Genomic DNA, 13,112 nt, shown 5'->3' on the forward strand with positions numbered 1-13,112 from the left:
CACTCTGCCTGTCAAAAAAAAAAAAAAAAAAGATCTTCAAGTTCACAAAAAGTGTGTGTTATGAAAAATTATGCCTGGATTTCAAGACTTTTTGCACCAAAATAAGTTTATCTTTTAGTTTCCTTTTTCCACAAACATTTTCAAGTGCACTCATATACAAAACATAGCCCCAAGCCCTGGGAAAATTCTAGGAAATTCACTATAGTATCAGACAACTTCTTCTAGTTGGATCTTTCCAGTAAACCAATTTCAAAATGCCCTTGAGGACTGAAATGAGAAAAGTGGAAATAAGGCGGATCCCCCTAAGGTATCCCTTGAAGCCTCCGCTTCCAGCATTTTCCCTGTGATTCTCACCACCACCTGCTAAGTCCAGGTGGCAATCACTGTTTCTACCAGAGATGGCTGCAGGAGCTCCCACCCAGCTTGCTGACCTCTGGGCCCCCCACCCCCATGGTTACCAAATTAGTCTTCTTAGAGCATCTCTCTGCTCACAGCACTCCCCTCTGTGCAAGGACCTGCAGTGACTCATCCAGGCCTGCAGCATGGCTTTCCAGCCGAGCTCTTTCAGCCTCTGCATCCCAAGGGGTGGGCCACAGTGTTCCCCCCACAAAATGCAAGTCAGGACAATCTGTTCTCCAGTTGCAGAAAGAAAAAAGAATGGCTGTAAATGATACTTTTTCTCCATTTTAAGATTCTCTCTTTAAATTCTCCTAACTTTTGGCACCTACTCCCACTTGTCCATAATTGCAGCCCATAGAAGAGGCATCAGATCCGGCCAGAAATAATACATTTAGCTATTTGAAGTGAACACATCACTACATGGAATTCTATATGCAAAACTTTTGAACAAATGATGTACAAAATAAAGTCCAACTATGCAGGGGAGAAATTCAGGGCCCTCCCAAATTCTGACCCAATCTTTCATTCCAACTTTCTCTCTCTCGCATTTCACTCCACTTATCCTAAATGCAAGGCAAGCTGGCTGGCTTCACCATTATTCCTATCTGTCTTTCTAAATTCACTGGGCTGTATCTAGATCCCATTTCTCTAATGTCACAGGGAACACAGCAGAGGGGAATAAGCTTTGTTCCCTGGGACTGCTGCCTATCTGCTCTCGTATCGTGGGCACCACGAGAAACGTGTGTTGGGCCCGACCGACCCAAGTGGCACCTCAAGAGGGTTTCTTTTTTAACCTTGGAACTTCATAATGAAAATGTGGGAATCCTGGAGAAGAATGAAACTCATGCGATATGGCCTGAGCTGGATCACCTTACTAAAAAGTTGATCTAAGTCTAAATATTTTTTTATATGACTGATATACCAGACATGCAATTCTAAATACATTAGGATCCACAGCTCCTGACCACAGCACGTAATCTACCTGCAACCAGGGCTGACGGAAGCCATTGTCTGTCCAGCTCCTGTCTTAACAAGTTCATGGCCATGACACTGAAAATCCACAAAGGAAGTGAACAAAAACAAGGAAGAACCCATCCCCACTGACTTGAAGGCTGCAGGCTGAGGGCACGTTTGCTGAAATGCACGACAAAAGAAAACAGCCCGAAGATTACAAAAATAGTTAGCAAGTGTTCATGTCAGATTTTCCCATGATTTATGTATAAGGAATGTTGGTTCTCATTTGCACAGACTGGGTTGCAGTGTAACGAGGCGCACCCGTGTTGGACACAGTTAAAAGGAAATGAGGCACAATATTTTAAAAAGAAATAGGCTCAATTCGTCTCTGAACAAGATGTCACAAATTCCCTCCAGGCTCTCTCTGCACTTCTCTAAAGTCTTCAAAGCATTGCGGGTGAGAAAGCAGAATCCTTTTTCTCTTATTAATAAACACAAAATGTCAGTAACATGCTGGCTCTCTCTCAGCGGTGACATGAATTCCTCCAATTGCTGGCATTGGGATGGGGCTCTGCGTCAGTCTTTGCTTTTGGAAAATACATCTGGAATGACTCCTGAAAAATACCATCATGTCCCCCAATCGCCATTCTACCCCCCACAACACCCCCACCACAAAGCACCACATCCACAACCAGAAACACATCTCAAGTCCTACCTGCATAGCTCCTACCTGAGCTCGTGTGGAGTATTTTCGTGACCTAAACACGAACACACCTTTCCAGGAAGAATCTCCAGACGTGCAAGATCAGAGTTAGCACTACGACTGCCACTCACTCTATGTGTGTGTGTGTGTGTGTAAAATCTCCAAGGTAACCCACGTGATATTAGAGTCCTATTAAGAAACACATTCAAACAAATCAGACAAGTAGAATTTAATACAACGGAAACGGGGCTCTAAGAAACGCTTTGTGGCTCCCCACTGTGGGACCACTAAGTGTGGACTCAGGATGTCCCTGCCCACACGCCTACAATAGAAGTCTTCAACACACGTGGTCCTGGCTGCTCCGTTCTGAATCCTCCTGGGTGATTATCAGTAAAGAAGGCAGTTTCTGATGCTTACCTGGGGTTTCAGCTTAAATATAGGCTAGAAAACAGATGAATTAAGAATCCTGTAGTCTTGCCAGTACGTATGCAAGGCTGTAGGTAGTCAATAACTTCCTTTAAATTTTTTTGCTTGCTTACTTGAGGGACAGAGCTCCCATTTGCTGTTTCACTCCCCAGATGCCTGCACAGCTAGGACTGGGCCGGGCTAAAGCCCGGAGCTAGGAACTCCATCCTGGTTGCCCACATGAGTGGCAGGGACTCCACCACCTGAGCCTTCACTCTTGCCTCCCGAGGTGCACATCGGCAGGAAGCTGGAGTTGGGAGCAGAGCTGGGACTTGAACCCAGGCACTCTGATAAGGGATGCGGGTGTCCCAAGTGGCTGGCATTGTAACCATTAGGCCAAATGCTCATCCTAATAATTTCCTTTAATAGACAAAGAAAACCAAGGAAGAAATAAAAAACTTGCCAATTCTAAAGTGGAGAAAAATTTAATAATAAAGAATTATATTAGGGAAAATAAAAAAAAAATCAAAATACCAATCTTGATTTTGAGGGATGACTGAATTCTTTATATCCCAAGCTATCACAGTCTGGTTACCAAAGCAGCTGTAGGGGCTGGCATGGGCACCAGTTTGATTCCCAGCTGCTCCACCTGTGATATCGCTCCCCACTAACGCATCTGGGACAGCAGCAGAGAATGTCCCGAGTGCTTAGGTCCCTGTCACCCAGGTAGGAGACCCAGAAGAAGTTCCTGGCTCCTGGCTTTGGTCTTGCCCAGATTCGGCTGCTGCAGCCATTTGGGAAGTAAATCAGCGACGGAAGAACTCTTCTTAAAAATAAATCTTTTAAGAAGAAAAAATTGTTAAAAAAAAATCAACATTACTTCTCCCTAAATTTCCTATAAGATTTTGATCAACCACTTTTTGCTTCTCATTTGCATTAAACTTACCTTAACAATTACTGAAAGTACAATGGTGATGCTAATAAAAAGAAACTCTAGGTGTTACATATGCCATGACAATGTTTAAGAATTTATTTATTTTGTTAAATATTTAATTAATTTATTTGAAAGGCAGAGTTACAGAGAGAGAAAGGGAGAGGGAGAGAGAGAGAGAGATCTCCTATCTGCTAGTTCACTACCCAAATGTTTGCAACAGCAGGGACACAGCCAGACGGAGGCCAGGAGCCAGGGCTTCTTCGGGTCTCCCATGGGGTGCAGAGGCCCAAGCACTTGGAACATCATCTGCTGATTTCCCAGGCACATCAGTAGGGAGCCGGATCAGAAGTGGAGCAGCCAGGACTCAAACCGGTGCCCATCTGGGATGCCAGCACTGCAGGTGGCAGCTTCACCAGCTATGCCACAATGTCAACCCCAATATTTAAGAATGTAAAACTCAAGAAACCTGACTTCTTCTCTCCCTGAAAAGAAGAAATGTCACAGAGACTTCTATATATACTATTCTCTTCAAAGGTGAGTACCACAAAATGGTATCTGTGTTCCTATTTTTCTCATCTAGCACTCATGCATGAAGCATTTCTTTTTTTTTAAACTATTATTTTCAGGCTGGCACCATGGCTCACTAGGTTAATCCTCTGCCTGCAGCACCAGCATCCCATATGGGCGCCAGTTCTAGTCCCGGCTGCTCCTCTTCCAGTCCAGCTCTCTGCTGTGGCCCAGGAGGGCAGTGGAGGATGGCCCAAGTCCTTGGGCCCTGCACCCACATGGGAGACCAGGAGAAGCACCTGGCTCCTGGCTTCAGATCGGCACAGTGCCGGACATAGTGGCCATTTACGGAGTGAACCAATGGAAGGAAGATCTTTCTCTCTGTCTCTCTCTCTCACTGCCTATAACTCTACCTGTAAAATAAATAAATAAATGATAATAATAATAATTTTCACTTTATTTGAAAGGCAGAGAAAGAGAATTTCAATGTGCTAGTTTCCTCCCCAAAGGGCTACAACAAGAAGAACGAGGCCAGGCTGACACCAAGGGTCAGGAATTCAGTCTGAGTCTCCCACACGGGTGGCAGGGACCCACAGAACTGAGCCGTGACCTGCTGCCTCCTGGAATCCGCATCAGCAGGGAGCTGTGTTGGAGGCAGAGGAGCCAGGACTTGAACCACGCACTCTGATATGAGGTGCAGGCGTTCCGAGCAGAGACTTCACCACCAAACCAAACAGCTGCCTTCCTGACTCCTTCAGGGGCGACACTGCACATGGCTGAACAGCCCACATCTACCGCAGTGCCGTCCAAAAATGTTTCAGAAGCCACAAAACACGAGGCAGTGGTTCTGGCCCGGTAGAGTCTGGTGGATGAGTTTTTCCTGATGAAGCCCAAGGTTTCTTTTTTGTATTGGAGGAAGCCCCAAACCACCACTATCAGGTTACCCGATGGTAAACCCCACCCAAGACTTGCCTGCTCTTTAGCACTCAACAATAAAGAGATGGAAGGAAGAGAAGAGGAGAGGAGAGGAGAGGAGAGGAGAGGAGAGGAGAGGAGAGAGAAGAGGAGAGAGAAGAGGAGAGAGAAGAGGAGAGAGAAGAGGAGAGAGAAGAGGAGAGAGGAGAAGAGAGGAGAGGGAAAAGAAGAAACACTTTATCTCAAACCCAGCGCCTTTCTCTTCCCCTCTTACAAGTGACTCATCTTGCGTCCAGGGTAAACATCACCAAATTCACTTCTCATACAACCTGGCTCCCAGCCCCTCTTCCGTCCCCTTCACTCCTCCAGGGATAGAATCCCCTACTTAATACTCATGTGTTCTGAACACCCAAAAGCAGTGTCCTGTGTTTATTCATTCAACAAACACTTAGTGAACAATGGGGATACTTCGGTGAGAAAAATCACTGCTTTCTTCATGTTTAGCATTTTATCTAGTACCCAAAACAAGGCAAAGCACAAAGCAAGCACTCACTAAACACTTGTTTTGTTTTGTTTTTTTAAGGGAAAGGGTTTATTGGGGAACACCCTACAGACCGGAGTGAAGGGGCGGCGAAGGAAAAAGAGAGAAAGAGAATATGAGAGAAACAGAGAGGAGAGGAGCTAGCAAGGAGAGAAGAGAGAGCAGAGAAGAGGAGAGAGGAGAGCAGAGCCAAGAGCCCCGAGGAGGAGGCTAGAGAGAGGAACTGAGAGAGAGCAGGAGAGAAGGGGCAAGAGACTTTTTTTTTATTTTTTATTTTTTTATTTTTTTACAGGCAGCATGGACAGTGAGAGAGAGAAAGAGAGAGAAAGAAAGGTCTTCCTTTGCCGTTGGTTCACCCTCCAATGGCCACCACGACCGGCGCGCTGTGGCCAGCGCACTGCACTGATCCGAAGGCAGGAGCCAGGTGCTTCTCCTGGTCTCCCATGGGGTGCAGGGCCCAAGCACTTGGGCCATCCTCCACTGCACTCCTGGGCCACAGCAGAGAGCTGGGCTGGAAGAGGAACAACCAGGACAGAATCCGGCACCCCGACCGGGACTAGAACCCGGTGTGCCGGCGCCGCTAGGCAGGGGATTAACCTATTGAGCCACGGCGCCGGCTAACACTTGTTGAAAACATCCTGCACGAAACATACAAGAGTATGTCAAAAAGTTCAAGGTAAAATGTAACTAAAAGATTATTTTGGTGCAAACAAACAAACAAAAAATAAACAACAACAACAACAAAAAACCCTGACATTCAGGGATAGTTTCCTCATACTATACATTTTTATGAACTTTTGAAGAAACTTTGCTGTACCTGGATTTGAACTCAGAGTAAAAAAGTGGGTCAACGTGTTGAAAGTGACACATACAAATAGGGTGAAATGATTACTGGCAGCAAGGGAAGAGAAAGAACTAGGGGTCGATGGTGTGGCTCAATGAGAAGTGTCCACAATGCTTCCATGCCGTATCAGAATGCCAGCTCAAGTCCCAGCCGCTCTACTTCCAACCTAGCTTCCTGCTAACATTCGGGGAAGGTAGCAAAAGATGGCCTACATACTTGGGCTCCTGCTACCCATGTGGGAGACCAGGATGGAGCCCCTACCTCCTGGCTTCAGTCTGGCTTTTCCTGGCTGTTGCAGCCATGTGGGGAGTTGACCAGTGGATGGAAGATCTCTCTCTCCGCACCTCTCCCTCTCCTTCTGTTGCTCTGCCTTTCAATTAAACAAATCTTTAAAAAGAAAAGAGAAAAAACCAGAATCTACAGTCTCTTTCCAACTCATTTTACAGCCTGAAGGCATAACTACATTAATCACAAGATGCAAAATGCTGATTCATAAGAGGTCAAACCACATTTAGGCTCTGCCCAAAGGAAACATAGCAAAGAATACAATATAGAGGGATGGATTTTTAAGTTGCTTTTAAGTACTTTCATTTCTTAGTATTTGTTCCAATTACTATTGCTAAGTGACAATGTACCTCCAAACCTGGTAGTTTTAAATAATTGTTTGAGGGAAGGATTTAGCACAGTGGTTAAGATGGAAGATGGAGCTATCTTCCATCCATTTGGATGCCCACATCTCATACTGGGGTGCCTAGCTTCTCCACTTCTGTTCCAGCTTCCTGCTAACGTGCACCATGGGAGGCAGCGGGTGACGGCTCAAGTACTCGTGTCCCTGTCACCCACCTAGGAGACCTGGATTGAAGTCTGGATTCCAGACTTTGACCTGGCCCAGGTCTGGCTGTTGCAGGCATTTGGGGATCTCTCTGTTTCTTTGCCTTTTAAAGAAAATGCGAAAAAGAAATACCTGCTTCATTTGGCTCATACTTGAATTCAGCAAAAGCTGAGCTCAGGGTCTGGCTCAGGGTCTCCCACATGGCTGTGATCAGACACCGGGTGGGGCTGGATTTGCCTAAAGGCACCACTGGGTGGGCATCTAGGACTCCTCCCTCACCAGGGTACCAGCTGGTGCTGGCTGGGGTTGCTGGCTGCAGCACCGATTCCTGGCCTCTCTTGCAGAGAGATCTCGGAGCAGCTGTATGTCCACATGGCTGTCAGCTCCCAGATCCAGAGGAGCAGGCAGGGTGTTTACAACCTCGCATTCGAAGTCCTAGTGGTTGACACGTCATAAACCAACTCATATTTGAGAGCAGGTACACAAACCCCACTTACCAACCGGAGAAGTTCTGACCAGTTTATGCAACAGACATGATACTTAACAAGGGTTAAGTTTCAGTTAGTTAAAAAATGGGGTTGGGTAAAATACTGCATTCCATGAGTCACTACGAGGGAAATGTTTTCTATTATTATACTGAATAAAAATATCTTAATAAATAAGCTAAGTTCAATTGATTAGCTTAGCAAGAGGGTTTGTGTTTTTTGTTGTTGTTTGCTTGCTTGTTTGTTTTGTTTTTGACAGGCAGAGTTAGACAGTGAGAGAGAGACAGAGAGAAAGGTCTTCCTTTTCCATTGCTTCACCCCCTAAATGGCCACTACTGCCGGCGTGCTGTGCCGATCCAAAGCCAGGAGCCAGGTACCTCCTCCTGGTCTCCCATGTGCGGGTGCAGGGCCCAAGCACTTGGGCCATCCTCCACTGCCTTCCCGGGCCACAGCAGAGAGCTGGACCGCAAGAGGAGCAACCGGGACAGAACCGACGTCCCAACCAGGACTGGAACCTGGGGTGCCGGCCCCGCAGGTGGAGGATTAGCCTAGTGAGCCGCAGCGCCAGCAAGAGATTTGATTATAGGACAGTTTTTGGACTTTGGACTCTTAAGTAACAAAAGGCCACACAATGATGGGGTCCTGGCCACTTTCAAGGGCAAGCTCAGGCCTCCCTTACCCATTCCAGGTGGCAAAGGTTTCTCCCCTACTCTGCACACTTCACTTCATTAGATTCATTAGAGTTGTAACAGTGTGTGTGTCACAGAGAGAGAGACTCACTCCATCTATATCATTAGCTATATGACAGAGAGAGACTGTCTACATTATTAGCTATATGAGGATAAAAACTGCTTTATTCTTTTTATTTTTCATAGTCCCCAGCAGGTATCCAATGAAGGTTGTTGTTTAGCTTGTGCTCAAAGTAAAAGGATGAGTGTTACTGTTCATTCGTCTTACCCCTTTCCTATCTTTAATTTGCTAAAAACAAAGAGAACAAGCTAGGCCACGGCAAGCCAGACTGCTGAATTCTAGGAAGGCTGAGAGCCATTTAAAAACATTCAATTAGGACGGGAGCTGTGGCACAATGGGTTAAGCCACTGACTGACTGCAGCACTGGCATCCCACATGGGTGCAGGTTCAAATCCCGGCTGGTCCGCTTCTGAACGCGCTCCCCACTAATGCACCTGATAAAGCAGCAAATCTGGCTCAAGTCCTTGGGCCCCTGCACCCAGGTGGAAGACTGGGAAGAAACTCTTGGCTTTGGCCTGGGCTAGCTCTGGCCATTGTGGCCATTTGGGGAGTGAACTAGCAGATGGAAGATCTTTCTGTCTCTCCCTCTCTCTAATTCTGACTTCCAAATAAATAAATAAATCTTTATTAAAAAAATTCGTTTCCCATCCCTGATGATAGTCAAGGTGAAGTGTTGCAGCAAGGATTGACACATCAGGTGAGGTACAGGTGTTGTGGCACAATGGGATGCCCACATCCCACATCCAGGATGCCTAGTTTCAGTCCTGGTTGCTCTGCCTCCGGTCCAGCTTCCTGCTAATGGTCATGCTGGGAGGCGGCAAATGATGGTTCAACTACTCGAGTCCCAGGCATTCTGGGTGAGAGACCCAGATGGAGTTTCAGGCTCCTGGCTTTGGCCTAGATACCCCAACCTGGACTGGGGCGTGAACCAGCAGATGCAAGATCAATCAATCTCTGTTCTCTCTCTGCCTTTAAAATAAATAAAAATAAATAAGTTTTTTTAAAAAAAAATCTGGTGGAAGTTAGACTCGAAGATTCTAAGGTCCCCTCTAAGAAAAACTTCCAGTATTCTTTAAAACAGGATTTAGCAAATCAAAACAAAACTGAATTTCTATAAATGTGTGGGATGTGACTGTTCACTATTTCCTTCCTTCCTGAATTAAAACAGAGGGAACTGCAGCTAGGAAGTCCTCCGAGTACAGCTCTTCCAGGTACAACCCGTGGTCCACAGGAGGAATCAGACCGCGTGGCTACACAAGCTGGCTTCCCACGGCACCAGGAAGCCCAGAGCAGCACTTCCCGTGCGGCTTTCACTCCCCCAGATGCTGCCCCTGACAGTCACACATCCCGTTCCGCAGCCCCTTACCAGAAGTCAATCTCTTGGTCACGTGTTTACCGTATTGACAGCACAATTACAGAGGAGGGGAAGGAGCCAGTAGTGCCAAGAATATCTAGGAGATACTATTCTGAGTAACAGAGCACTGTTTCTTGAGATCTGAATGTCAGAAATAAGCTATAAACTAAACTGTGGTCTAAACACAAGAATTAAATATGTGTGTGAATATATATACATATTAAATTGACTTTTATATAGACACTGTGTGACATCCGCGTGCCAGATTCTGTGATGGGTGTGGGTGATTTGACAGTAGAGAGGCAGATACTGCAACAGCCCCCAAGAGCTCCACCCATGTACTGTGCGGCTTTAAGATGCAACTTTAAGAGTAACAACGTAGTATCAGACTGCCTGACTCAACACCCAGCTCTGCTGAGCCTGCGGCCTCCTGCTAATGCACACCCTGGAGGACAGGGGGGATGGCTCAGGTGACGGCTCCTGCCACCCACACGAGAGACCTGAATTGAGATCTTGGGTTCCTGTTTTAGCTGTACTTGGGGCCGCTGGGGGTATCTGGGGAATGAGCCAGTAAATGGGAGTTCTTTTTTCTTCTCTTTCTCTCTGCCTCTGAAATAAATAAGTAATTTTTAAAAGAATACTTAAAAAAAATAAAAACCCAGTGTTCACTTCTGAATCTTTTACTGGAAATAAAAACTTTTTAAAAACCTATCAAATACCACAGAGCAAACCCACAGACCTGTCAAAAACTCCTCTGGGCTGATGCTAACAAGGCTCACATCACAGTCTCACATCACAGTCTCCCTCAGCTGCGAACGCAGAGAGACAGGAAACTCTGGTGGTTTCAGCCCGAGAATGTCACCCTAAAAAAAGAAACTCTTAGAGGACCAGGTACAGAAGACATCAGATTTATTCTATTCCAGAAGGTAGGCTCAAGGCTTATGGGTAGAAGGCAAAGTAGGCAGAGTTCACTCATGAGTAAACAAAGTCCCTCCGAACAACGGGAGGGCTCCTAGTCGGAGTGGGTAACGATACGTCAGCAAGGTGGGTTCTGAGACCGCAGAGTCGAGGGTGGGCTGCGCTGGGGGGTGGCACTGAGGATCCTTCCTTGGAACCCTGAGACTCTACTCTCCGCTCCCCCCAGAGGAGGAGGTCTCCATCTTTCCTCCGTGTAGCTGGTCCCCGAGTCGTCGGCTGCAGATCATGGGATCCTCAATGCCGCATCTCCACCTGGGGTCCATCTGTCCTTCCGTCCATCTCGGCTAACGCTGGAGGTCGCTGGTCTCCCTCAGTGCTGTGTCTCGGGGTGGGGACAGGGAAACGGGAGAGATCCCTGGGAAGCAGTGTTGCTAGGGTGTGGCTGCACACGGCTCATCTGCGCCTAACGACAGTGCTACTCCCCTGTCAACAGAAAGAGTAGCTAAAGGGACAAAATCAGGCAAAGATCCCAGATCTGGCCTCTATGATCTGACGATGACCGACCCAAGACTGCAAACCCTCACAGCAAATCGGGCCTTTCCTGCTTCTTCTTCTCTTTCCTATTCTACTTTCTTCTTTCTGCTCAAGTTCATGGCACAACGTACTTTCTCACTAGGAGAGGGGGAGGACTAACATCAGTGGTTTGGTATAAATCCACCTAGAATTTGTGGATCTGCTCACCCACACGATTGGGATGAAGCTTTACTGCTTGTTGTACAACCTGCAGCTTTTACTTAACTGTGGATTCTGGCCATCTCTGCATAGCTTCATGGTGCTCATCACATGTTAGGGTTCATCAACGCTAGGACCCTTTTTCCTGATTCTTCCTATCTCTGACATTGGCTGTGACCCACACTTAATGGCCATGATAGTTTACTTAGCACATGTTTCTACCTCAGTGGTACACTTTTCTTGTTGTATATAAACTCATGGATCTTAGAATCAACAGTCTGGTTCAGTGAAATAGGATGGCTGCACTGCATACAATCAACCACTTGAGTGTGGGCAGCCGACACCCTGGATGTCCCAGATCTGATTTCAGCCATGGCCATGGTGGGGTTCCAGGTTGGGGGGGAAGGGGGCTTGAGCTGAGAGCGTGCTGCACTGGCTGTTCCCCAGGGCCTTCTTAGAAGCTGGGCCTCAGCTCAGCCTAAAGGCAAGAGCAGCCCAGAAGTGTGGAGCAGGACTCCCCGGGGCACAGTCTCTGCAAGGCACTACAAAGGCGGCTGTGTAGCCACTCCAGCTATCTTTCAGAAGTGCGCATCTGAGGGTAGAAACAAGCCTGGACTGCCTGCACCACCAACCTCCATAAGCAGACTCCTGCTTCCCTGCCTTGCCCCCTGCTCCCTCACCCCTGCCTCCAGGAGCCACTTCCCAAACAAATCAACTGCATCCAATTCCTTCTTTTGGGCTCTGTGTTCATGGGAACTGAAACTAAACCTCAGCCTTTGCATGCTATTCAAACACTCTCTGATTCCGCGACGCTACATGCTTTAGAAATAAGTGGGTAATTCAACTGGTTGGAATTTACAATCCATTTTCCCCACAGGAAAGCTATCAAATAATTAGGTTCCTAAGCCAGGCCACAGAAAGTGTTCACTGTAGCAGCGTGCAGCACCAGTACAGAAGCTCCCAAGGAAACACCTACATCTGCCACACCGCACTTCTTCACCATAAAAAAAACACAAGTAATTCAATCAACACCCATCCTGACACACACACGCATGCACACACACACATGCAGTGGGAAAACTGGGTTTCCAGATACAAAAGTCTGAAACGAGATCCCTACCTTACACCCTATACAAAAATCAATTCAAACTGGATCAAGGAACTAAACATAAGATTTGAAACTATCAAACTACTAGAGGAAAGCACAATGGAAACACTCCAAGACACTGGCACGAGCAATGACTTTTTGGATAAGGCCCCAAAAGCACAGGCAATAAAAGAAAAAATAGACAAAGGACATTACATCAAGCAAAGAAGTTTTTGCACGGCAAACAAAGTAAAGAACATAGTGATGAGGTAACAGACAGAATGGGACAAAGCATCTGCAAATTATGCATTTAATAAAGGATTAACATCCAGAAAACATAGGGAGCTCAGTAACTCAACCACAACAAACAATTCAGTAAAGAAGTGGGCAAAGGATATGAATAGATGTTTTGTGGAACAAGATATACAAGTGGTCAACAAACATATGAAAAAATGCACAGAATCGCTAGCCATCAGGGAATTGCAAATAAAAGCCACAAGAATCTATTATTTCATCCAAGTTAGAATGGCCATTATCCAAAAGTCAAAAAATAACAAATACTGGCAAGGATGCAGAGCAAAAAGGAACCCCAACACACTGTTGATGGGAATGCAAATTAACACAATCAGTATCAAAATAATAGATTCCTCAATAAAGTAAAAATATATCTACCATATGTCCATCTTTCCCACTTTTGGGAATATATCCCAAGGAAATGAAGTCAGCATATGAAAAAGATACCTACACTCCCA

General features: G+C 46.3%; 1 protein-coding gene across 6 annotated transcripts in view; it reads right to left on the reverse strand.

The window, feature by feature from the left end:
- Positions 1 to 13,112, reverse strand: part of OSBPL3 (oxysterol binding protein like 3) — a 202,243-nt gene that overhangs the window by 154,861 nt on the left and 34,270 nt on the right. Inside the window, exon 2 of one of the 6 annotated variants that reach the window (XM_070059669.1) lies at positions 6,464 to 6,589. The exons of the other annotated variants lie outside the window; for them this stretch is intronic. The gene's annotated coding sequence lies outside the window, so the exon portion shown is untranslated. The remainder of the gene's footprint in view (positions 1 to 6,463; positions 6,590 to 13,112) is intronic. 6 annotated transcript variants of the gene reach the window in all.

This window comes from Oryctolagus cuniculus, chromosome 16 (assembly GCF_964237555.1).
Source record: "Oryctolagus cuniculus chromosome 16, mOryCun1.1, whole genome shotgun sequence".
NCBI classification, from domain to species: Eukaryota; Metazoa; Chordata; class Mammalia; order Lagomorpha; family Leporidae; genus Oryctolagus; species Oryctolagus cuniculus.